This window comes from Pseudophryne corroboree, chromosome 5 (genome assembly GCF_028390025.1).
Source record: "Pseudophryne corroboree isolate aPseCor3 chromosome 5, aPseCor3.hap2, whole genome shotgun sequence".
In the NCBI taxonomy this organism is placed as follows: Eukaryota; Metazoa; Chordata; class Amphibia; order Anura; family Myobatrachidae; genus Pseudophryne; species Pseudophryne corroboree.
In genome coordinates, this window is record NC_086448.1 from 409181582 (window position 1) to 409208048 (window position 26467).

The 26467-nt window shown below is 43.2% G+C and overlaps 1 protein-coding gene and 1 long non-coding RNA gene across 3 annotated transcripts in view; one reads left to right on the forward strand and one right to left on the reverse strand.

Moving 5' to 3' along the window:
- Positions 1–26467, forward strand: part of CFAP90 (cilia and flagella associated protein 90) — a 102364-nt gene that overhangs the window by 66886 nt on the left and 9011 nt on the right. The window lies entirely within an intron of this gene.
- Positions 2488–26467, reverse strand: part of LOC134927795 (uncharacterized) — a 38183-nt gene continuing 14203 nt past the window's right edge. Inside the window, exons 2-3 of the long non-coding RNA XR_010177731.1 lie at positions 25722–25813; positions 2488–2940 (exon numbers count right to left, since the gene is read on the reverse strand). This is a non-coding gene — a long non-coding RNA (uncharacterized LOC134927795). The remainder of the gene's footprint in view (positions 2941–25721; positions 25814–26467) is intronic.

Sequence of the window (26467 nt, forward strand, 5' to 3'; positions counted from 1 at the left end):
TGAATGCAACCACTTTCAGCAACTCACCCATGTCTCGTCAATAACACGCTCTTACAATTGTATGTTACAGCTGTGTCTGAATAACCAACCCCCTGTAAGCGCTCGGAAAGCCCATTTCTAATACACTCTTTGGTACAATAAGGCCTAGAGCACAAGTTCCATATACTCTGCGGCTGCTGGGGGCAGTCTGGGAGTAGTAGTAGTGGGGAGCAGGGGGACAGGCTAGGAGTAGTAGTAGTGGGGAGCAGGGGGTAAGCTGGAAGTAGCAGTGGTGGCAAGAAAAGGCAGGCTGGGAGGAGTAGTGGTGGTGACCTCGAGTCTGGCCAGAAGTAGTAGTAGGAAGCAGGGGATAGGCTGGAGTAGTGGTATTGTGGATAAGGGGACAGGCTTGGATTAGTAGTGGTGGAAAGCAGGGGCAGGCTAAGAGTAATAGTGGCGGGGAGAAGAAGTTAGCAGTGTCAGTAGTGATGGGGATCAGGCAAGTAGTAGTAGTGGGAAGCAGGGGGACAGGCTGGGAGCAGTAGTGGTGGGGAGCAGGGGGCAAGCTGGAAGTAGTAGTGGTGGTCAGCAGGGAGAAGGCTGGAAGTAGTAGTGGTGTGGAGCAGGGGGCAGGCTGGGATTAGTAGTAGTGCAGATAAGGGGACAGGCTTGGAGTAGTAGTGGTAGAAAGCAGGGGGCAGGCTTGGAGTAGTAGTGGTGGGGAAAAGAATGCAGCTATGGCAGTAGAAATGGAAAGCAGGGGGCCATTGGGAGTAGTAGTGGTGAGCAAGGGGCAGGCTAGTAGTGGTAGTGTGGATAAGGGGGCAGGCTGGGAGTAGTAGTGGTGGGAAGCAGGGGGCAGGTTGGGAGTAGCAGTGATGGGGAGATGGCAGGCTGGAAGTAGTATTGGGAAGCAGGGGCTGACTGGCAGTAGTTGTGGGAAACAGGAGTCCATCTGGAAGCAATAGTGGGAGAAAGGGGTATGGCTGGGAGTGGTAGTGGTGGGAAGCAGGGTGCAGGCTGGGAGTAGTTGTGGTCAGGAGCAGAAGACAGCCTGGAACTAGTAGTGATGGGGAGAAGAAGGCAGGCTGGAAGAAGTAATGGGAAGCAGGGGACAGCTGGGAGCAATAGTAGGAAGCAGGGCAGGATGGGACTGGAAGGAAACAAGAATCTCACCTCCTTTCTTCAGTACCTGGGTCCCGGCAACCATTGCTCCCTCCATTGACAGCAGCAGCCACACACAGGAGGGACAGCTGCAGTGTGATGAAAAAACTCCCATGTCCTGCTCCTCTGGCTCCTAGGCAGCAGTGCCAGCATAACACTCTCCCCACACCGCTTGGGTCAGCTGAGCTCACCTCCTCAAGCAGACCAAGGGGACAGCGGGACTCATCTCAAAAATACATGGGGGTTGGACAAGCGGCAGAGAATTAGGAAGGGGACACAACTTGGCACTGTTGACAGAGCTATTTAAAGTCAGAGTTGGGAGCTTCTGGTTTACTGCAAGCTGTGAAGCTGAGCCGGCCCTAGGCTTGGGGTGCATACCCCATGGATTTGTAAATGCCATAGGTATTTGCATAGTTTGCATATGTCTAGGACCTGCTCTGCCCATTAACAAGATAACTAACATTTCATCACTACTATAGCTGATATATCCAGACTGGTTGACAGTCAATGTCCCAGATGCATCTCTCTGACTCCTATAAATAGGTCTTAGTAAAATGATGACCCCCACCAACTGGACCGCCCACTCCCAGATCTCCAGGAGAAAAAATAAGTAATTCATGAGGGGCTGTGAGTTGGAAGATAGATGAGAAGCTGCAATCTCTGCAAATGATTATTTTTTCCTATTGGCCTGCAAAGTCACACTTCCCTCTCTACCCATATCCTTACTTGCTTGTCCTCCCTGAATGGATGGGTTGCTCCAGAAAATCGTGTGAAACTCCTAGACCCCGGAAAGGTGCGCAAGTCCCTTGCATCCCAGATCAGCTGTTTGCAGCCACTCTGCTTCCTAATTCGGCTGCCCCTACCCGCTATACAATGTCTGTTTTATCTGCTCTGTATAGCTGGGGTGAAGCTACAATTATACAATCATGCAACCACACAACCCACCTTCGCAACTGCCACTCCCTTATGTGACAACTGGCCTGACCCCTCCAGATAAGGGGGCAGCAAAGTATGTCCATATTTTTTGGCTACTAAACCCCAAGCTAAATTGTTCTATATACCAGCCCCCTGAGGCTTAGCTGAGGCAGGGCCAGATTAAGACTTAGGGGGATCGGGACCTTGTGACCAAGGGGCCTGGGGGAGGAGGATGTATATTAGATTGTGCATTCCTACCTACATGACCCATTCCAGGAGGGACAAAATGGTCTCTACCTGGACTTCCCTCTTAATATATGATTGGCGTCACTTGTGTTGAACTATTTAATTGATAAGAAAGGTATTTCAACACAGGTGATTGCAATCATAAATTAAGAGGGAAGTCCATGTAGATAGCATTTTGTCCTTCTAGGAATGTGTCATGTTGGGAGGTATGGATTGTGTATATTATATTAAAATAAATGGTGTATATTAGATTTAAACTAAAGAGGAGGATCCAAACATTGCGATCCGAGGGGGGATCTGAGTACAGCTTGTGGGTTTTGGATTCTATCTAAGGCCTCTGTCTACATAAGGTGCTCTGTCCATGCTGTGTTCATCCAGGGGTGCTGCAGTGTTGTCCATCCAGGGGTGCTGCAGTGTTGTCTCTCAAGGGGCTAGGGCTGCTTTGACTAGGGGTACTCTGTCAATGCTGTGTCCATCCAGGGGTGCTGTGTTGTCCACCCAGGGGTGCTGCAATGTTGTATGTCCAGGGATGCTGCAGTTTTGTCCATCAAGGACTGAGGCTGCTTTTGTCCTCCAGGAGTGCTCTGTCCATGCGGTTTTCATCCAGGGGTGCTGTGTTGTCCATCCATGGGTATTCTGTCAATATAGGGGTGTGATCCAAGTTTAGAAAAAAATAAAAGCAAAAAATATATATATTTTTTTTCATTTTGTGCTATACCCCAGTGTATTATACTATTATTTTTCTGTGGCACTGCTAATCAGACCACGGTGTATCATACAAGTATTGTGTGGCACTTCAGGTGATCTGTCCCCAGGTGTGCTTTGTTGTACATAAAGGGGTGCTGTGTCTGACAAGGGGCTGCTGTGTTCATTCAGGGATGCTCAGTCAATCTAGAGGTGTAATCCCAGTGTAAAAAAAATATATATAAGCAAAAAATATAATTAAAGAAAAAAAATATATACTTTCGTGCTATACCCCAGTGTACTATACTATTATTTTTCTGTGACACTGCCGGCAGTATATTATACAGGTATTGTGTGACACTGTAGGTGGTAGTGAACTGCAGTGTAGTATTTATTCTGACTCATACACGTATTGTGTGACACTGTAGGTGGAGGTAAATCACAGTGTGATATTATTATTTCTGACTCATACATGTGTTGTGACACTGTAGGTGGTACATTTTTAGTAGAAATTGTGGTGTGTGCTGTACCTCACTTCGTTCATGTTTGTTGATAGATATGGAGGACGATCAAGTGAGAGGAGAGCAGGAAGCGCATACTAGTGCTGCAGGTTCTGTACCCAGTCATGAAGATACAAGTCTGTCAACGTCATCCCCTAAGGCCGATGCCCAAGGGCATAGAAGGCTTAAGTCAGGGCATGTAAAATCAAAGAAGCAATATAATTTTTCAGTGGTAATATAAAAAACATCAAAAGTAAAGTTAGCTACAGTGAAACTAAAAAAATGGCTATAAGCCATTTACCACACAAAGTGGCAAGGAACGGCTAAGGCCCCGGTCTTTTTTTATGCCTCTTATGATGATGTAAACTTTTCTCTCTGTAAAAATGAAAAAAAAAAAATTAAACTTGTTGAGGCACAGGAACCAACTGTGTGCTCAGAAACATCACAAATCCCTGTGGAGAGTCTAAATGTGTTCGTGGTGGCCCTGTGTGTGCCTGACCTTTCCAGTAGTGTAGTCAAAGAGGATGCTTCTTCCACCATTTGTGCGCTCGGTCAATGTGTGTTTGAGCAGCACAAGTCAACATGCTGACATAGAAATTGAGGATGCAAAAACAAAAATTGAAAACCTGACCAGTGCGCAAATAGCTGCCTGTGTGAATCGGCTGATGTGGAGCGTCACCTACACTCCAATAATACAATACAACACCACAAAGACCATTAACCTCGATTCCCTTGGCGCTCAAGATTACGGTCCAAAGGTCCTCTGACTCAAAGTGAATGTGAGTCATGCGCTCAGAACCTTAAAAGACACAAAATGACACCTCATAGGGCAATATATCCAATTCTTCTATATCAGTGCAATAGTGATAAGTGAGGACTCCTACCCCTTGGAGTGGTCTACGTTTTAGGTAGACAAAAGCCGCAGGTAATATTTCTAGTAGTACGGCCCACACTGGATACTGCATGTATTCATCCTCCAAGAGAAGAGATAATCCCAAAATAGTATAATACTGTTTTTAATAAAATATACAATAAAAGAACAGTGACAGTGATGCTAGCCTCTCACCCGGTGAGTGGTCTACTCCAATAAGGGCAGACAAATGAGCATGAGAATGGAAAGTCCAGGCGTCCCTGCAGGCTCCAAAACACACCAGGCTCGATTCAGGACCACCGCTTTCTCCCTCCCCCAACGCGTTTCGATACTTCCTGTATCTTTGTCAAGGCATGGAGGAAGTAATGACTCCTTGGGTATTTATACCTTTCATAATCATTTTGTAAAAAACCTATTTCCAGACATAGACTACTAACTCTAAAACAATCCTATAGTAAAAATGGGGCACATTCCCGTATGGGTGGTCGGTCCATGATTTCAATCTATCCCGTATCGTGGTGATTGATTAACTTCAGCCGTTTATGCCCGCGAGAACGCTGTATCGAACGTCCCTCTCACTTCCTGTTTCCGCCGGAAGTGACGTATCGTGCGTTCCACAGCGGCGGTCGATGTTTGACGGTCATTCTACTTCCTGTATATACCGGAGGTGACGTTCTCTGCGTTTCACCGGCATCTCATGTTTTCCCCAAACTTCCGCTATTCTTTAGTTCACACATGATGTCTTATACGGAGATATTTGCAGGTCATCCGTCATTCCATTGTTCCATATAGATATCTCCTTCAAAATAATGACATACATTTGTATTATCTATGCATATGAAACATGACCCTATAATGCCTTAAATAAAATGCCCAACGATATGCATAAGTTAAAATCAGAGAAACCATTTAACCTCAAAGTCTTTATTTAGACCGGAGGGAATTAAGGTCTTATATTTATAAATAAAACTCATCTCCTCTTTGGCTAACTTCGTTGTTATATCTGTTTGTCTCGGATTTAGACTCACTTTTTTTAGCCCATAAAATTTTTTAATTTTAGATACGTCACAGTCATGATCAATTTTAAAATGTGCCGACAAGGCATGGGTATCCAACCCCTTGCGGATATTTCTGAGGTGTTCACTTATTCTGGTTTTTAAGGGTCGACTAGTGCGACCAATATAAAATTTACCGCATACACACTCTATTCCATAAATTACATTTTGTGTGTGGCATGTTATGAAATCTTTAATCATAAATTGTTTTTCATTGATTGTTACATTCACAGCTTTTTTTCCAAAATTGTTTTTGACACCCCTACATCCCAGACATGATCCACATCTGTGGAACCCAGATGAGATACTGTTTTTATTAGATATTGTTGTATCATGGAAACTCCTAACTAGCTTATGTTTGAGATTGGGGGCTTTCCTAAAGATGCAAACTGGATGGTCAGGTAGTTCAGATCCTATTATGGGATCTTTTTTTAGGATCCCCCAATGCTTCCTAAAGATTTTTGTGACCTGATTATGTTGAGTTGAATAATCCGATATGGATGCCCATTTTAAATTATCCCTATCATGGGGTACCTTTTCTTTATTTGTTCTTTTTAATAGGTCCCTATGATCGATTTTTGATACTGATTCAATGGCCAGATCAATCTCTCCTTCGTTGTAGCCACTTGCTCTAAAATGAGTCTTTAATTCTTGGGCTTGTTCCATAAATTCAAGCCCAAGAATTAAAGACTCGTTTTAGAGCAAGTGGCTACAACGAAGGAGAGATTGATCTGGCCATTGAATCAGTATCAAAAATCGATCGTAGGGACCTATTAAAAAGAAGAAATAAAGAAAAGGTACCCCATGATAGGGATAATTTAAAATGGGCATTCATATCGGATTATTCAACTCAACATAATCAGGTCACAAAAATCTTTAGGAAGCATTGGGGGATCCTAAAAAAAGATCCCATAATAGGATCTGAACTACCTGACCATCCAGTTTGCATCTTTAGGAAAGCCCCCAATCTCAAACATAAGCTAGTTAGGAGTTTCCATGATACAACAATATCTAATAAAAACAGTATCTCATCTGGGTTCCACAGATGTGGATCATGTCTGGGATGTAGGGGTGTCAAAAACAATTTTGGAAAAAAAGCTGTGAATGTAACAATCAATGAAAAACAATTTATGATTAAAGATTTCATAACATGCCACACACAAAATGTAATTTATGGAATAGAGTGTGTATGCGGTAAATTTTATATTGGTCGCACTAGTCGACCCTTAAAAACCAGAATAAGTGAACACCTCAGAAATATCCGCAAGGATTGGATACCCATGCCTTGTCGGCACATTTTAAAATTGATCATGACTGTGACGTATCTAAAATTAAAAATTTTTATGGGCTAAAAAAGTGAGTCTAAATCCGAGACAAACAGATATAACAACGAAGTTAGCCAAAGAGGAGATGAGTTTTATTTATAAATATAAGACCTTAATTCCCTCCGGTCTAAATAAAGACTTTGAGGTTAAATGGTTTCTCTGATTTTAACTTATGCATATCGTTGGGCATTTTATTTAAGGCATTATAGGGTCATGTTTCATATGCATAGATAATACAAATGTATGTCATTATTTTGAAGGAGATATCTATATGGAACAATGGAATGACGGATGACCTGCAAATATCTCCGTATAAGACATCATGTGTGAACTAAAGAATAGCGGAAGTTTGGGGAAAACATGAGATGCCGGTGAAACGCAGAGAACGTCACCTCCGGTATATACAGGAAGTAGAATGACCGTCAAACATCGACCGCCGCGGTGGAACGCACGATACGTCACTTCCGGCGGAAACAGGAAGTGAGAGGGATGTTCGATACAGCGTTCTCGCGGGCATAAACGGCTGAAGTTAATCAATCACCACGATTCGGGATAGATTGAAATCATGGACCGACCACCCATACGGGAATGTGCCCCATTTTTACTATAGGATTGTTTTAGAGTTAGTAGTCTATGTCTGGAAATAGGTTTTTTACAAAATGATTATGAAAGGTATAAATACCCAAGGAGTCATTACTTCCTCCAAGCCTTGACAAAGATACAGGAAGTATCGAAACGCGTTGGGGGAGGGAGAAAGCGGTGGTCCTGACTCGAACCTGGTGTGTTTTGGAGCCTGCAGGGACGCCTGGACTTTCCATTCTCATGCTCATTTGTCTGCCCTTATTGGAGTAGACCACTCACCGGGTGAGAGGCTAGCATCACTGTCACTGTTCTTTTATTGTATATTTTATTAAAAACAGTATTATACTATTTTGGGATTATCTCTTCTCTTGGAGGATGAATACGTCCAGTATCCAGTGTGGGCTGTACTACTAGAAATATCACCTGCGGCTTTTGTCTACCTAAAACGTAGACCACTCCAAGGGGTAGGAGTCCTCACTTATCACTATTGCACTGATATAGAAGAATTGGATATATTGCCCTATGAGGTGTCATTTTGTGTCTTTTAAGGTTCTGAGCGCATGACTCACATTCACTTTGAGTCAGAGGACCTTTGGACCGTAATCTTGAGCGCCAAGGGAATCGAGGTTGATGGTCTTTGTGGTGTAGAAATTGAGGATGCTTCTGTGGAAGTGCACCAGGATGAGGAGTATATTTGTGTAGCACTAATAAGGATGTTGATGATGAGGATGTTATTTGTGTAAATCAAGCACCAGTGGAAACAGTTGTTGCCCATGATATGAAAAGCCCATTGTTATTCCGGTTAACGGTCATTAGGTCGACAAGACTTAGGTTGACAGTCATTAGGTCGACCACTACTAGGTTAATATGGTCATTAGGTTGACATGGTCATTAGGTCGACATTGTCACTGACCTAGGTTGGGGGTGTTGTGAACTCGGGGGTTCTCCCGATGGTAGGGGAGAGGAACCACAGTTGGGTCGGAACAGAGATGGCTTGATATAGGTCTTCCTCATACAGGACTCTGACAGTAAAGCTTGGTGAAAATATTAAAGGACTTTATTGGAGGAAGAGAGCAACACAATGTCACATAACAGAGAAGGAGCGTATGGAGAAATGTCCAGGAAGTACTTGTGAATGATGGTAAAAGATACTGGTGACTGAAGAATTTGAGAGCGGTGGTTAAAAGACACTGATGATTTGAAGAACTTGAGAGCGGTGGTTAAGACTCTGATGATTTGAAGAACTTGAGAGCGGTGGTTAAAGACACTGATGATTTGAAGAACTTGAGAGCGGTGGTTAAAGACACTGATGATTTGAAGAACTTGAGGGTGAGGGTTAAAGACACTGAGGACTTGTATAACTTGAGAGCGAGGGTTAAAGGCACTGAGGGCTTGTATAACTTGAGAGCGACGTTCAACCTGCAGCCCACGCTGACTCCAAGAAGCACTGGTGACTAGAGCACAGTGGAACCCAGCAGCGGCTGGGAACGCTGGAAGCTGTGCAACAACTGACACCTGGAAATGCCGGAGACACTGGGGTATGCTGCAGAGAGATCCGCCGAGAACAGAAGCACTGGCCTCCACTTCAGGGGAAAAGACGATACTCAGGCGCCGAAGCGCTGCCCGGCGTCTGCCTTTGAATCTCCCGCCTCTGCTGGATTGGCGGAACAGTCTGATGACGTCACTTGCTCCCCGCCCACGTGATGCCGGGTGTCATGGCAGCGCCCCTGCCCCGGGGAACCGCCGGGAGCCGCGCCAGCCAGGCGCCGGAGCCCGTGGACCACCGAAGGCAGAGGCCGCAACACAGACCAGCAGGCACGCAGGGGTAAGCACGGTGAACTCCGCCTATGGCGTGTGACAGTACCCCCTCCTCTAGCAGTGGGCCCCGGACACTTTCCAGGTTTTGTTGGATGTCTGGAATGGAAAAGCCGCACCAGTCGGGGAGCCATAACTTCAGTAGCCTTGACCCAGCTCCTCTCCTCGGGGCCAAAACCTTTCCACTCCACCAAATACTGTAGATTCTTGTGAAGATAACGAGAGTCAAGAATAGCTTTAATTTCAAAGTTTGTTCCAGCTTCAGACTCTGCAGAGGTTGGCCTTGGGGACTTTGAATGGAACCAGTTTAAAATAAGGGGGCGAAGGAGAGAAACATGAAAGGAGTTTGGTATCCGGAGGTGGGAAGGCAATCCCAATTTGCAGACAACCGGGTTCAGGACTTGTAACATGGGTAAGGACCAATAAACTTTGGGGCGAACTTCATAGTGGGCACCCTTAACCGGAGGTTGCGGGTGGAAAGCCATACTCTGTCACCAACCTTGTATTGGGGAGCTGGTCGACGCTTCCTATCCGCAAAGAACTTATAGCGGCCAGAAACTCTCTTGAACTCGACTCCAAATTTGGCTGAAGTGCCGAAGAATAGAGGCTGCAGCAGGAACATCCTCCAGAGGACAAATGGGTAATTCAGGAACTTGAGGATGGAACCCATAATTAATGAAAAATGGGGACTCACCAGTCAAAGAGTGGTATAGATGATTATGGGCAAACTCGGCCCATGGCAACAGTTCCACCCAATTATCTTGCGAGGGAGAAAGATAAACACGGAGAAAAGTCTCTAAATCTTGATTGACGCGTTCAGTTTGCCCATTGGTTTGTGGATGGTAAGCGGATGAAAACTTGAGTTTTATTTGTAAGGCCGTACAGAGAGCTCTCCAGAATCTTGCAGTGAATTGTACCCCCCGGTCAGAGATGATTTCCTGAGGTAAGCCGTGCAGGCGGAAATGTTCTCGGATAAATAACAAAGCCAACTTGGGAGCTGATGGTAACCCGGTCAAAGGTACAAAATGTGCCATCTTAGAGAAACGGTCGATAATTACCCAGACAGTATTGTGACCCTTGGAGAGGGGCAATTCGGTGACAAAGTCCATAGAGATATGGGTCCAAGGCCTCTGAGGAATGTACAGTGGATGCAACAACCCCGCAGGAGGCAAACGAAAAATTTTGTGCTGAGCACACTGAGGACATGAGTTGACATAATCTTGAATATCCTTCTTCATAGTGTCCCACCAGTAAGACCTTCGTAGAAACTCCCACATCTTTTGAACTCCAGGATGACCGGAAAACTTGGAAATATGAGCCCACTGCAACAACCTTGGTCGAAATTTAGCTGGCACAGACATTCTCCCTGGAGGAGGACCCAGAGTGGTGGGAGCCGCTGACATAGAAACTGGACTGAGAATCAAAGCCTTCTCAATGGAATTCTCCTCATCCGAAGCTGTTAAGGAACGGGATAAAGCATCAGCCTTGGTGTTAAAAGCCCCAGCCCGGTACTTAATAACAAACGAAAACCGAGAAAAGAAGAGCGCCCATCTAGCTTGATGGGGATTCAAGCACTGGGCCGTCTTGAGGTACAGCAAATTCTTATGATCAGTGAAAATTGTAATTAGGTGTTTAGCACCTTCCAAAAGATATCTCCATTCCTCCAAGGCAGACTTTATTGCCAAAAGCTCTTTGTCTCCAATGGTGTAATTCTGTTCCGCAGGAGAGAATTTGCGAGAATGGAAACCACATGGATGTAACTTCCCATCTGGAGCGTACTGCGAAAGCACGGCACCTATGCCTACCGTGGAAGCATCAACCTCCAGAAAGAATGGTTTTGAAAAATTTGGTTGTTGAAGTACTGGAGCGGACATAAAGGCTGCCTTTAGCTGAGTGAATGCTGCTACAGCTTCGGAGGACCAATGACTTGGGTCAGAACCCTTCTTGGTTAGGGCAGTAATAGGTGCCACGATGGTTGAGAATCCCTTTATTAATTTCCGGTAGTAATTTGCAAAACCCAGAAATCGTTGTACCGCTTTCAAGGAAAGAGGCTGAGTCCAGTCCCGGATGGCAGCGAGTTTCTCTGGATCCATACGAGGCTCCGTGACCGAAATGATGTAACCAAGAAATGGAATAGAAGGAACCTCAAAAGTACATTTGGAAATTTTGCAATCGAAGAAGTACCTCTTTGACCTGTATTCTGTGCTCTGTGAGATTTTTAGAAAATATCAGAATGTCATCCAAATATACCACTACACTTAGGTATAGCATATCCCGATAGACTTTGTTAATGAATCCCTGGAAGACGGCAGGGGCGTTGCTGAGGCCAAACGGCATTACCAGATACTCGTAATGCCCGTCCCTGTTATTGAAGGCCGTCTTCCATTCGTCCCCCTGTCGGATACGTATCAAATTATAAGCTCCCCTTAAATCAAGCTTGGTGAAAACTCGGGCTACGCGAACTCTATCAAAAAGCTCCGTAATGAGCGGCAAATGATACGTATTCTTAATGGTGACATCATTTAGACCACGATAGTCAATACATGGTCTCAGTCCTCCGTCCTTCACAAAAAAGAAACCCGCCCCCGCCGGGGAGGTAGAGGGGCGGATGAATCCTTTCTGCAGATTAGACTTGATATAGTCCGACATAGCTTGGGTCTCGGGCAGTGATAAGGGATAAGTGCGACCCCGAGGTGGCATTGTCCCCGGAATGAGCTCAATGGGGCAGTCCCAGGGTCTATGCGGTGGTAGCTGATCGGCCGCTTGCTCCGAGAACACGTCAGAAAACTCCCGTTAGACCTCCGGAATGAACCCTTCATCTGACTTGGAAGATACACGAAGCGGATAGAAGGGGGTGAGACAATTTGAATGACTAAAAGAACTCCAAGATGTTATATGTATCGTACTCCAGTCGACGTGAGGGTTGTGAAGTTTAAGCCAAGGAAGGCCAAGAACCAGATCATGGGGCATCTCACGAATCACTAGAAACTCCAGGTGTTCTTGATGCAGAGCTCCCACTTGCAGTTTGATTGGTACTGTGCAACTTGAAATCGGACCGTTAGAAATTTGGGTACCATTGATAGCAGTCAACGTAATAGGTTGTTCGACCGACCGTAGCTGAAAACCCAGATCCTGGGCACAGGAAAGGGAAATAAAATTCCCTGCAGCCCCTGAGTCCAGCAGAGCCTTAACGGGTTTGGCTATTGACTCGGAGAACAGAGACACGGAGAGTAAACAGTCCACTGGCGGAGAAGGTTTAGAAGAAACCCCTAGCTCGACTCCTCCGGAACTAGCTAGGACTGCCCGTTTCCCGGGCGAGACTTGCAAAACTTAAGAAAGTGATCCGCGGCTCCACAGTAGAGGCAGAGTCTACCCTCACGACGACGCTGACGTTCTTCTGGGGCCAGCCGAGATCGATTAATCTGCATAGGTTCATCAGGATTTGGAATAACCGTTTGCTTAGACAGAAGAGATCGGACCCTTGATCGATCTGACCGACTACGTTCACAACCTCGTTCCTGCATGCGAAGATCCACCTTTACACAGAGCGAGATCAACTGTTCTAAAGAATCCGGCAAATCTCTAGTGACCAACTCGTCTTTTAGACGATCGGAGAGCCCGTTCCGAAAGGCAGCCCGAAGAGCATCATTATTCCAGTGCAGTTCTGAGGCTATGGTCTGAAAATTAATCACATACTGTCCCACTGAACGAGAGCCTTGTCGGACACGAAGCAAGTCTGCAGAGGTAGCGGTCGTCCTGCCGGGCTCATCAAAGATCCTCCGGAATGACGTAATGAAATTGGTGTAACTAGAAACCAATGGATCAGATCGCTCCCATAACGGAGACACCCAATCCAACACTGAACCCTCAAGCAAAGAAATAATGTATGCCACCTTGGACCGATTAGTAGGAAAGTTATGTGAAAGCAGTTCAAAATGTACCTCGCACTGATTGAGAAAACCACGGCAATTCTTTGGATTCCCATTATAGCGAGAAGGAGTAGGGAGCTGAAGGCGTGACCTGGTTCCAGAGGGAGGATGGAATATTACTAGAGACAACCACTGGAGCGGGTACTGGAGCTGGGGCCGGTACTACTGAAGTCAGAGAAGTCTGAATTTGATCCAGCCGGCCAGATAATTCCTGGAGATAATGCATCACCTGGCCCTGTGCTGCTTCCTGACTTTGTACTCGAGAAATCAAGTCCTGGATGGTACTTGCCTCTGGGCTCCGATCCCCCGGGTCCATGAGGCCTGAGTATACTGTCACTGACCTAGGTTGGGGGTGTTGTGAACTCGGGGGTTCTCCCGATGGTAGGGGAGAGGAACCACAGTTGAGTCGGAACAGGGATGGCTTGATATAGGTCTTCCTCATACAGGACTCTGACAGTAAAGCTTGGTGAAAATATTAAAGGACTTTATTGCAGGAAGAGAGCCACACAATGTCACATAACAGAGAAGGAGCGTATGGAGAAATGTCCAGGAAGTACTTGTGAGTGATGGTAAAAGATACTGGTGACTGAAGAACTTGAGAGCGGTGGTTAAAAGACACTAATGATTTGAAGAACTTGAGAGCGGTGGTTAAGACTCTGATAATTTGAAGAACTTGAGAGCGGTGTTTAAAGACACTGATGATTTGAAGAACTTGAGAGCGGTGGTTAAAGACACTGATGATTTGAAGAACTTGAGAGCGGTGGTTAAAGACACTGATGATTTGAAGAACTTGAGAGCGGTGGTTAAAGACACTGATGATTTGAAGAACTTGAGAGCGGTGGTTAAAGACACTGATGATTTGAAGAACTTTGAGAGCAGTGGTTAAAGACACTGATGATTTGAAGAACTTGAGAGCGGTGGTAAAAGACACTGATGATTTGTATAACTGGAGAGCGAGGGTTAAAGACACTGAGGACTTGTATAACTTGAGGGCGAGGGTTAAAGACACTGAGGGCTTGTATAACTTGAGAGCGAGGGTTAAAGGCACTGAGGGCTTGTATAACTTAAGAGCGACGTTGAACCTGCAGCCCACGCTGACTCCAAGAAGCACTGGTGACTAGAGTGCAGTGGAACCCAGCAGCGGCTGGGAACGCTGGAAGCTGTGCAACAACTGACACCTGGAAATGCCGGAGACACTGGGGTATGCTGCAGAGAGATCCGCCGAGAACAGAAGCACTGGCCTCCACTTCAGGGGAAAAGACGATACTCAGGCGCTGAGGCGCTGCCCGGCGTCTGCCTTTGAATCTCCCGCCTCCGCTGGATTGGCGGAACAGTCTGATGACGTCACTTGCTCCCCGCCCACGTGATGCCGGGTGTCATGGGGGCGCCTCTGCCCCGGGGAACCGCCGGGAGCCGCGCCAGCCAGGCGCCGGAGCTCGTGGACCACCAAAGGTGGAGGCCGCAACACAGACCAGCAGGCACGCAGGGGTAAGCGCGGTGAACGCCGCCTATGGCGTGTGACAGACATGAACAAGGTCAACATGGAAATATGTTGACGTGTTTTTAAATTTTTTTGAACTTTTTCATACTTTACGATCCATGTGCCGAGCGCAGCGAGACACCTTGCCTGAAGCATGGCGAGCAAACATGGTGCACTAATTGGGGTTCCTCATCACTTTACGAAGAAAACGACACAAAAAAGTAAAAGAAACTCATACCGACCTTTTTCCATGTCGACCTAATGACCATGTTGACCTAGTGCATGTCAACCAATAATGGTCCTAATGACTGTCGACCTAAGTCTTGTTGACCTAATGACCCATACCCGTCATTCCTGGGTAAAAGACAAAAAAATCCTCTTATGTGTGGATTTATATCTACTTATATCCAGAAAATAATTGTCAAGCAATATGCATCCTTTGTAAAGCCATAGTAAGTAGAGGTAGGGACCTTAACCATCTAGGAACCTACTTCCTGTTAAATCACTCACAGCGCATTCATCAAATGTTTTTGACAAATTCAGAAACTTTGACAAAAAAAGTAACAACTAGTGCAGCATCACCTAGCTTCTTGCTCTCTGTTAGATCCAAGTGCCTGCAATCTCCACCACCAGCACCTTCATTGTCAATATCCTCAATCATGATTGAAAGTAGTCCTGCATCCAATTTCATAAGCATGACTGACTCCTCTCCTATCTGGCCTTCCACAGAAGGATCCTTGAGTGCTATGCCTGTTGCTGTTGCTAGTGTGAGTGGATCTTCATTACAAAAGGGGACCAGGATGACTACTTGTAGTATTTTATCAAAACAGCTGATTTATATAATCCTTTGCAAGGGAAGCAAGTATGACAGCAATCACTAAATTGCACAGCAGATTAATGACGCCATAATAGCTATGCTGGTATTAGATGTGCGTCCAGTATATGTCATTAATGCAGTCGTTTTTACACATTTAATTGAATTCCTAGTATGTACAATGAAGGTAATAAAAACTTAATTAGTGTCCTCTGAAATGCCATTGTAGTCACTGTCCACTTAACCACAAATATGTGGACAAGTAGAAAAAGGCAAACTAAAGATTACATGACTGTGACAGCCCACTGGGTAGGTGTACTGCCTTCAGCAGCACCAACAGCAGCTACAGCAGCATCTAACAAATGGCAGCTCATTCAGAGGCAGGCTACACTGTGTATAACCAGTTACACTAAGAGGCATACCACTGACAAAGTTTTAGAAAAACTCAGGCAAATCATTGCAAAATGGTTTATCCCGCTTGGACTCTCCTTGGGATTTGTGATTTCGGACAATGCTACCAATATTGTGAGAGCATTACAGCTGGATGAATTCCAAAATGTCCCCTGTTTTGCTCACACAGTTAATTTGGTGGTGCAATTTTTTTTAAATGACAGGGGTATGCAGTTGATGCTCTCTGTGGCCTGAAAAATGTCAGGACATTTTCGACAATCAGCAAGTGCATGTCGCAGATTGCAGCACCTGGAAATACTGTACTGTTGAATTTGCCTTGCCATCAACTGAAGTAAGAAGTAGTAATTAGGTGGAATTCTACCCTTTATATGCTTCAGCGGATGGAGGAGCAGCAAAAAGCCATCCAAGACTACAAAACAACCTATGACATAGGGAAAGGAGGGAGAATGTACCTTACTCAAGCATAGTGGAGAATACTTTCTGTGTTGTGCAAGCTTCTCAAACCCTTTCATATTGCCACATGTAAAGTTATTTCAGACACTACTAGCTTGAGTGAGGTAATTCCTCTTATTACACTCTTAGAAAAGCAGCTGGAGATACTGAAGGAGGAGGAGAAATAAAGTTATTCTGCTAAGCATGTTAGACTTGTAAATCAAGCTCTTCATTCGCTTCAACAGGATGCAAAGGTCGTCAATCTCTTGAAATTAGATCACTCTCTCTCTCTCTCTCTCTCTCTCTCTCTCTCTCAATATATATATATATATATATATATATATTTATTTATTTTAACCATTTATTTTTTTTGAAAAAACATCAAATGTACATGTACAAATACGAGGATTCCATTGCATCCAATACATTAAATACTGAGCCACCAAGACTGGATATCAAATAACATAAGATGTCGGTCAAGCATATAACATCCAACCATTTTTTAGATATTAAGCAAAAAACAAAGAAGGGGAAGGAAAGAGGAAAAGGTGTGTGTGTGTGTGTGTGTGTGTGTGTGTGTGTGTGTGTGTGTGTGTGTGTGTTGATGGGGGACATGAGAGATCAGATTGACTGGCTGTAAACTTAGAATCACATAAAACACATTTTACAAATGCCTGAGTTTGCTGATTTCAAGTACCTGTTCACAGATTCCAAACATAGTCACAAACAAACAAATGAGACCTCCAAAATATAAATCATTAAGGTTCTCCATGAATGTAAACCAGAACATGCTATGCAATTAAGTGCTTCAGAACTTAGGGAGAGAGATTTTATTATACGGAAACCAAGGTTCCCAAATTATATCAAACTTATCCGATCTATCAAACTTATCCGATCTATCATGCAGTGATGCGGTGATCTTCTCCATAGTAGAAATGTACCAAATTTTAACCATTACCGTGTTTAGCGGTGGGGGTTTGGGTTTTTTTCAGCATTTAGCCACTGTACATCTAGCTGCATTAAGAACACAATGAATAAGCTAATTAGCATTTTCATTAAGGCCAACAATAGGAAGACTCAATAGCGCTGACCAAGGACTAAATGAAATTAGGGTATTAAAGATGTTTCTTTTGAGGGCTTCAACTTGATTCCAAAATGTACACATTTTGTGACATTTCCACCAAATATGTGTAAAGTCACCAATTTGGCCGCATACCCTCCAAAACATAGGAGCGGATGCATGGAAGATCTTGTTCAACCTTAAAGGAACTCGATACCATCAAACTGAAAACCCACCTATTTATCAAAGCGTTCCCCTCCAATGCATAACCTAGTCCTTAGGCTGCTCCTCCATCCCCCTGCTCCATGCCTTGAACATCTCTGCTTTGCTTGCATACTACCATCAGGCTTCCTCCCGCTTGCTTGCACCTCATGTCATCTGTCTGTAGCCCCTCCCCACTAGATTGTTTCCTCTTGTTGTCAAAGCCCTCTTCTCGACACACTTCACTCGCAGCTCTCTCCTACTCAGCGACCATTTTTACCTGCTTTTTCTCCTACTGGTAAAGGCTCATCTCTATCTATGGCCGCCAGCCCCAAGTAGTACAATGATTACTCCCTTGCTACTTACATCTAAGCTGTATTAAGTTTTTAGAATTGTGGTGCTCTTTGTTACCTGTACTCTATTTTTGTTATTTATTTACTGTAATACTAAGTTTTGTCTCCCTGTATTGTCCTTTGTACGGCGATGCGAAACACTTGTGGTGCCCTATAAATAAAATGTAATAATAATAATAATAAGTATAGAGTTTATATAAATAATCCTTAATTAAGGAGGAAATAAACCTACTATGCTACATACTGCCCAATGACTTTCCACGCTTCCTCCTCCAGGGGAGGTCCCAGCTCATTCTCCTACTTGCTTTCATGTGAGAGAATACATTTCGAGTCCGAGGAACATAATAAACCATAAAGTACAGAGATACCACCCCGCCTCATTGGTGAATAAAGACACAGTTTTTCGAAGGGATTTAATTGCCGAAGGACCTTTGCCTTAGGGAGGGAATGTAAATAGGAGAAAAGTTCTAAATATAAAAAAAATGCAGTGCGATGAATTCCATATTTATTAACTAAAGAGTCTAGGGTGCACCAAGAATTACCCTCAATAAAATAAAAAAAGGTGTGATGGTAAGTGTAGCCATGAGTGTGACTTCAGAAAAAATCCCAGGGGGAAATACGGGTTGTCCCAGAATGTGGTAATAGGAGAAGGGCTTGAAGATAGGCCATAGCGTCGGATGCAAGAAAGCCACACAGAGTAGGTAAATTTAGTAGCAGGAGTACAAACCCTCATTGCCTGGTGTAATCTAGCTGAAGAAAAAAGAGAAACTAATGTAGAAACTTTGGCTTCTGCCAATGCAATTTGTATCCTAGGTAAAGTAACAGATTGTGGAAACCAAGTAAGTTCTTGACTTATATTAACTAATATTTTTAAATATCAGGTAGCCCTCTACCCCCACTTAGTGGGTTTCTGATTAAGAAATACATTTTAAGCCTAGGTGGTTTGTCTAGCCCAGGGGTGGCCAACCAGTCAGAGACAAAGAGCCAAGAAATCTTGTTAGGTACATCAAAGAGCCGACTTCGAGCCGAAGGCGCACTTGCAAAAATGGGGTGTGACCTTGTGCCTGCTAGGCCATGCCCCGGTATAAAATACATTGAAAAAGCCAGATCCAACATAAAATACAATGAAAAAGCCACTTCTACATCAAATAATTTAAAAAGCCAGATCCGCAGAAAATATATTGAAAAGCCAGATTCACATAATACACTTCAGTTCCCCCATGTGTCACTCCAGCCAGCACGCGCCTGTGTCACTCCAGCCAGCTCCCCCATGTGTATTTGGCTCCCTCAGTTCTCAGTCTACGTAGTGCTGCTTCATGTCTGGCTGGAGTGCAGTGGTTTACAGATCTCTTGTGGTCACGTGACTTTAGAGTGTTGGGAGCCACATTTGAATAAAGAAAGAGCCGCATGTGGCTCAAGAGCCACACGTTGGCCACCACTGGTCTAGCCATATAAATTTCAGTATGTCACTTTGCATCGGACTCAAAGCCTCCCTGGGAACATGCACCGATTTTGTTTGCATCAGATATGACAATCTAGGCAATACATTCATCTTTATTGTAACTATGTGGACAAGCCAAGTAATTTTCTGTGACCTCCAGGTTTGTAAATCAACTGTAATATTATTAAAGAGAGCTGGGAAATGTTTTTCACATAAAGATCCATAATGTATATGCCTAAATATTGTAGTTTCTGGGGTCGCCATGTAAACATTTTTGCTAATAAAGACCTAGTATCCTCCTCAACATGTAGGGATAGGGCTTCATATTTAAGAAAATGAATATGATATCCTGATAGACTAGAATATGAGGATAGGATCTGAAACAGATTTGGAATATATGTATGAGGGGAGGCAAGTATGAGTAGGACATCATCTGCAAATAATGATAACTTGTATTCAGTGTCCCCTATCACAATACCCCTTATATTGACATTAGCACGTATCAAGCAGGCCAAAGGCTCAATTGTCATTGCAAACATTAAGGGAGATAAGGGACAACCTTGTCTGGTACCATTGCTAATCACAAACGTGTTAGAATCTTTGCCAGTCACCCTAACTCTCGCAGTTGGATTAGAGTACAAAGCGTGAACACCCATTAGTAGGCTTCCTCCCAGGCCGAATCTATGTAGAGTAACAAACATAAAAGGCTAAAAGATCTTATCAAAAGCCTTCTCTGCATATAATGACAGTAGGATAGAGGGCGTCTTATACTTATTAATCACATGAACAAGATTAATTGTTCTCCGGATGTTATAGTTAAATAGATAAATAGTTAATGAGGTTGAAAAGAGGCAAAATGCCCATCGGGTTCAACCTGTAATCTGTCATATCTCTTGCATGTCAGCCTGGGATAAAACACACTTTGTCCACGTGAATCAGTTGTGGTAGAATCAAGTTGAATCTTAAAGCTAAGCAAAGAGTTTAATGTCATTATTGAGCAGCGAGATAGGGCGATAGCTAGAGCCAGAGGCGTCACTCACCTCTGTGACACCCAGTGCGGCAGCGAGGAGTAAAGAGGCGGGGCTTCGTGGGAATGGGCGTGGCTTAAATAGAGGGCGGAGCTTCACGAGTGGAACCCGTTTTTACACCATTGCAGGTACGCAAAGGGGGCGTGGCTTTGCGGAGGGGCGGGGCTTCGCGTACCGACACCCGTTTTTTTTTTCACTGGGGTGTGTGGGAGGTGAGGGCTGACTCTCGGGAGGTGCTGTCCCTGCAGTGCTGGCTCCTACAAAGTGACAGGAGCCGAGTGCTGCACATAATATAACAGTGCAGCACTCGGCTTCTGTCACTCTGCAGGAGCCGGCATTTTGGTGTCACCCCTCGGCGGGTGACACCCGGGAGCGGGCCGCACCCCCCGCACCCCCCTTGTGACGCCACTGGCTAGAGCATACATTTGGATCTTTCCAAGGCTTATGAATCAAAATAATATGGGCTTCCAAGGTTCGTGAGGACATGGAATCGTCCACAAGAAATCCATTAAAAAGTCTACACAAATGAGGCAATAATAAAGTGTTCAATAAGTATACCATCAGGCTCGGGAGCCTTACCCGATTTCTGAAGTTTCCTCAAGAGTAATCTCAGAACCTAACTGAGAAACTATAGAGTGACTCAGACTGGGTAACTTACATTTATCAAGAAAAGATTTAATCCTGTCATTTAGCATTGGAGATGGAGAGGCATTAACACCAGCATTATACAGTGCTTTTACAAAAAGCCTCAAATTCTTTAAGAATTTGTTCAGGATCATGAGTTAACTCCCCAATTTTAGTTTTGATAGTTAAGATATTTATAGATGATATCTGAGCCCTTAGTTTCCTTGCTAGGATTTTATCAGCTCTATCGCCTTTCTCGTAGTATAATTGATTAAGTCGCCTAAGGGATTGTTCAGTTTTATGAGATATCAGCAAATTAAGTTGGCCCCTGACTTCAATAAATCGATCCAGATCAACTGGGTCAAGAGATGTTTTATGCTTTACCTTTAGATGTAACACTTGGTCAGTTAGATCAAGTATCGCCTGGGTACGTATTTTTGCCAATTTTGAGGCGATCTGAATAAAATTACCTCTTACGACAGCTTTATGCGCCTCCCACAAGGGTCATATTGCTTATATCCAGGGTCTGATTTATATTGAAGTAATCCACTAAAATCTGAGTGGCCTGGGCTACAACATCCTTATTCTGAAGCAATGCTTCATTAAGACACCAAGAAGGAGCGGATGAGTTACGCGTTATACCCGATAAAATTAAAGATACTGGGGTGTGATCTGACCAAGATACATGGTATATAATAATCATTTGGATCTTAGGAGTCATATCACAACCCAGTATTATCATATCTATCCTAGTATATATTTCGTGGACAGGAGAGAAATAGGTGTAATCCTTTGCTAAGGAATCTTGAACCCTCCAAGAATCAAAAAATAACTGATTTTTTAGGTGTGAGTGTAGCACTTTGGAGTTCCGCTAATTAATATGAATCTGAGAATTAGGGAGTAGATGGGAATGGTCCAATCTGTGATGAATCGTATTGAAGTCCCCAGCAGATCACTATATTTTGCTGACTGTACTTGATCCTAGGTTTAAGTCGTACATTCCATCTTTCTTTTCAACAGACACAAAGCTGAAGAGATGCAAAGTGCTGTTGGTGAGCAAATTGTCAGCTCAAGCGGAACATGACACGGCACCATCTCCTCCTTCAGTTTCTCCAGCAACTTCGGCTACCAGGAAAAAACTACATTTTCCAAAGAGACCCACTGGTCATGTCGATCAGCCAGCAAAAGCTTTTGACATCTGGTCAGGACCATGATTTCATATCATACAGACACCATTCATAGAATGGTTGATGATTAGAGATAGCATCCAAATAGTCATATAAGACATTCTTTTTCACTACTGGCAGGAAAAGAGGCAATTTTGAGGCCCTTGCACAAATTGACTTTGCTTTACTTAATTTGCCCACCCTCCAGTGTGTACTCAGAAAGAATTTTCAGTGCAGCCGGGAAACTTGTCAGCAATCAGCGTAGGAGGTCACTTCCCCAAAAAGTGGAAAAGAAGATGTTCATAAAAAAAATTACAAATTCCATGAGGAAGACCTTTACTGGTAATTATATAAAAAAAAAACCCCAGAGGTGTCTGAACTGGTGGATAACAGCAGGGATTAACTAATAGTTTGTGAAGAAGAGGATGTACACACTGATGAGGGTTAGGAATCGGATGATGATGATGATGATGATGATGATGATGGTGGCGACATCTTGCTGTATAGAGCCAGTTTGTGTACGTAGAGATCATTGGCAGTTTGTTTTGTTGGGGCCTAAACAAACCAATAATTTCAGCCCCACAGGTGGCAGTCCCTGTCGCTGAAGTTATTGGTTTGATAAACTGTGCATATCCTGTTTAATATATACAACATAAGGGTGGGTGGAAGGGCCCAAGGATAATTCTATCTTGCACCTCTTTTCTTTGTATTATGCATGGAGCATTGCTGACTGTCTTCTTTTGTAGATGACAAACATTTTTATAGTTTATTAAACTGCCAACCTGTCTGCCACTGCAGTGCCATAATGTTTTCTAGATATGCCATGGTGGAAGATTAAGTACCACATGTTTGTGCTGCCCACTGTTGTCGCATGGCTTAGTCATTCAGCTACCTTGGTGCACACTTTTGGCCTAAACTGGATGAAAATAATATTGTGAGCTGTGAGGTTGTCAAAATTGACTGGAAGTGAATGTGTTTGAGGTTAATAGTACAGTAGGAACAAAAACAGGCCAACATTCTGTTATTTTAGCTGTTTTATGAGTTTTGCATAAAAATACAGATCCAAACCAAAATCCACAAGAGCAGTTATTGCAAAACCAAATACACGATGGAGATACAGATCTAAAATCCATGATTTGGGCCGGCGCACATCCCTAATTTAATAGTTAAGTATGCCTGGTTACTGTTTATAGCTCCACTCAATAGAGAGACAACAATTATATACATTTTCTTGTAGTGGAACAAAGACAATTTAAACAACCTTAAAATACACAGAATAGCAGCAACCTCTGTACTACTTACACACTGGGACAGGACTCAGGAGGACTCTCCGTGTGTGTGTCTCTCTCTAGATGGGAATGATCTCATTACATAGAACTAGATATCTGCACACTCAAACAATCAGTATTGTAATGATCTTGGGTGAATGTATATGATTCATCACCATACATTCACTTGTATGACCCCTATTTTATATTGTACACAATGTTGATTAAATTTAGGGGGTGCAGTCAACTACAGTTTATCAAGACTGTTTTAGAAGAAAAAGAAGAGGGAATTCTGTATTGTCGACGCACAGAAAAAAACTAATTCTAAAAGATAGCCTTTATTAGATATGTATTAAAATATGAATATGATTAATTCATTCCCAACTACAGTGAAACATAGAATTAAAATCACAGACAAACAGGTAAGTGAATCTAAACAAAAGATTGAAAATGTGTGAATAAAGATTTTAAAAAGCGTGTCCACGTGTGTTTGCAAGTATGTCTTAGTATTCGGGGATTACTATATTGGTACAGATACCATCAATGTTTCTACATCCATCCAATATTATTCGACTACTGTCAACATCAACAGTGTCGGTACATACATATAATGTCGACCACTAGTAGAATCTAAGATGTCTATATCTAATGTTCTGAGTTCAAAACACTTTGGGATCGTATATAATGTGAAGCTTCAAATTCCTCAATTTTGTTAATTGTGGTGACTATAAATCATCTGTAGGTATACTCACAGATCTGATTCCCTTTAGATCTATTTCTGATATATTGAGAGCCTCTCACACTGGCTGTCAATATTATTGGGGTATCTATTTATGCATGGAAACATATAGCTTCAGAGGGTATAGTATTCCCTGCTTATATAGAGAGTAACTGTCTTATACAGTGATGTTATTTATATATATGGTGTCCACCTGTGTTACACAGATTTCAAGGATACTGCTTATGTTAGGGGTATTGCAGCCCCAATTGTACTTCCCAAGCAGACCGTTTATCAATACGGTTTATTCCTTATACATCAAATATTGGCCATGGTGTCCAGCTGTATTACACAGATTTCACAGATACTGCTTATATTAGGGGTATTGCAGCCCCAGTTATACTTCCAAAGCAGGCCGTTTATCAGTACGGTTTATTCCTTATGCATCAGATATTAGCCATACCATTATAGTTGGCTACTGATGTTATTAAACTGTATAATAGTTTCAGTTTTTAAACAAGCTGATTCTCATGCATAGTACTCTCAATTAACAGTGAGGAATAGATCTTATTTACTTATATAAGTCAAGGGGTGGTCAGAAATTATCAGAAAGTGGTCAAAAGGTATAGTGACCTATATACATATTCATTAGATCCAAATTTATTAAACTCAGAATAATTTGTGTTTTATTACAGATATTTATTAGTATTTATCCTTGGATAGAGTTTTGGATTTACACTGTGCCCCAAATTCTAAGATGTCTATTGTTGTTGGTAGTTATTGCATCACAATATGTTTAATATATATTAATAAAATTTGTGAGCTTCTCATATACTGCTTTTAGCAGTAGTCACTTCAGACTATTGAGTCTGTCTATTAATATGGCAGACTTTTTTGCTACAATGTGTGGCACTTAATGTATCTTATTCAGAGCATGCAGCTGCTATGCTCCTGAATGTTGCCAATTGTTGCAATGTGATACTTTATAACATAGGCTGCTTTACTAGTACTTGCTTCAAACTGCTGTTAGGATCTGTACTATTACAGCTGCACTATTGTTCATATAGATTGCGGTAGTGTAAAAGCGCTTTAGCATTCTCATTACATAACAGGTTACTTAGGACCTGGATACCCAGTGGGGAGGAGGAGAAGGTGGGAGCCCTGGGTCACTTACAGCTCTCTCCCCCTTCTATCTCTCCTCTGGTCATGATGCTCCATCAGAATCTCATGAAACCTGAAACTCCTCATTTCTGCCTGCACTACATATTGTCCTGCTCGCATTCTGGCTGCCTACTTCAGCTGTTCCACAAGAGTGAGTTGTAGTTATGTCAATGTGCTTCGGTTGGGGGAGGCCCATGGCAGAGTGAGGCCTGTGGTACAGAATCCCCTGCGCCCCCTTTATTCTGGCATAAGATGAGGTGAACGTCTGGTAGGGTTATTTAACACTCTTGTATGAAAGATGTGGGAAAGAAGCAGGAAATTAAGATAAAATTAATTACTGTGTGAGTGATTTAGCCAGTCTATTGTTGTTAGTAATGTGAAGAGGTTAGGGGTGAGATATGCTCAGTGGTTTAAAAAGTGCATCAAAAACTGACAATTAAAAACATCTGAGGCCTTTTCTAATGATTTTCAGTATACAATAGACAATTGTTTAAAATACCCTCATCTCTGCAGTATATCAGAATATGGAGTCCTTTCCCCATCTTTTCTAGTACAGAAATATAGGTCAGATATATTGCTTCCCTGCAGTGCCTGTTAAAAAAAAAAATCCATCCAAGAATGAAAATGTTACTTAAAAGTTCTAGATTATTTCTAAATACTTCCGTATGTCACAACTTCATTTACATTTTATTTGCAATTTTCACTAATATTTCAGAAAATATATTTCTATAGAGATCAAGTCATGTTGATCAAATTGTTATGCATATTTGTGGTTGTACTATTTGTTATGTTATCATACCTCCCAACATTCTGGACCAGCAACTCAGCACTTGCATGCCCAAAGAGGAGGCATGCAAAGGGGGAGTGGGTTTGAGGAAATGTCATGATCGCGAGCCACCCATCTCGTTTTCATCAATGTGGGGGCATGTCGACTGCTCTGTGAGCTCCTGGGCATGCCCCCAGTACCTCTGTCTCACCCATGAAGAGGCAGCATCTATTCACTGCTCAGTGAGTGACAGGGGGCCTCCCATCTTCCACCCCACCATGGGACACTGTGGCCTGCTGGTGGGACAGCGGGACAGTGTCCAAAAAACAGGACAGTCACGTGAAAATCAGGACAGTTGGAAGGTATGTGTTATGTAGGTATCAAGATCTGATAATATTTAAATAAAAATTTCTGTAAGTTCAGTTAATACATAATTACTATTTGTTTCCTCTTTGTATTACAATTGTCCCTATTTATAG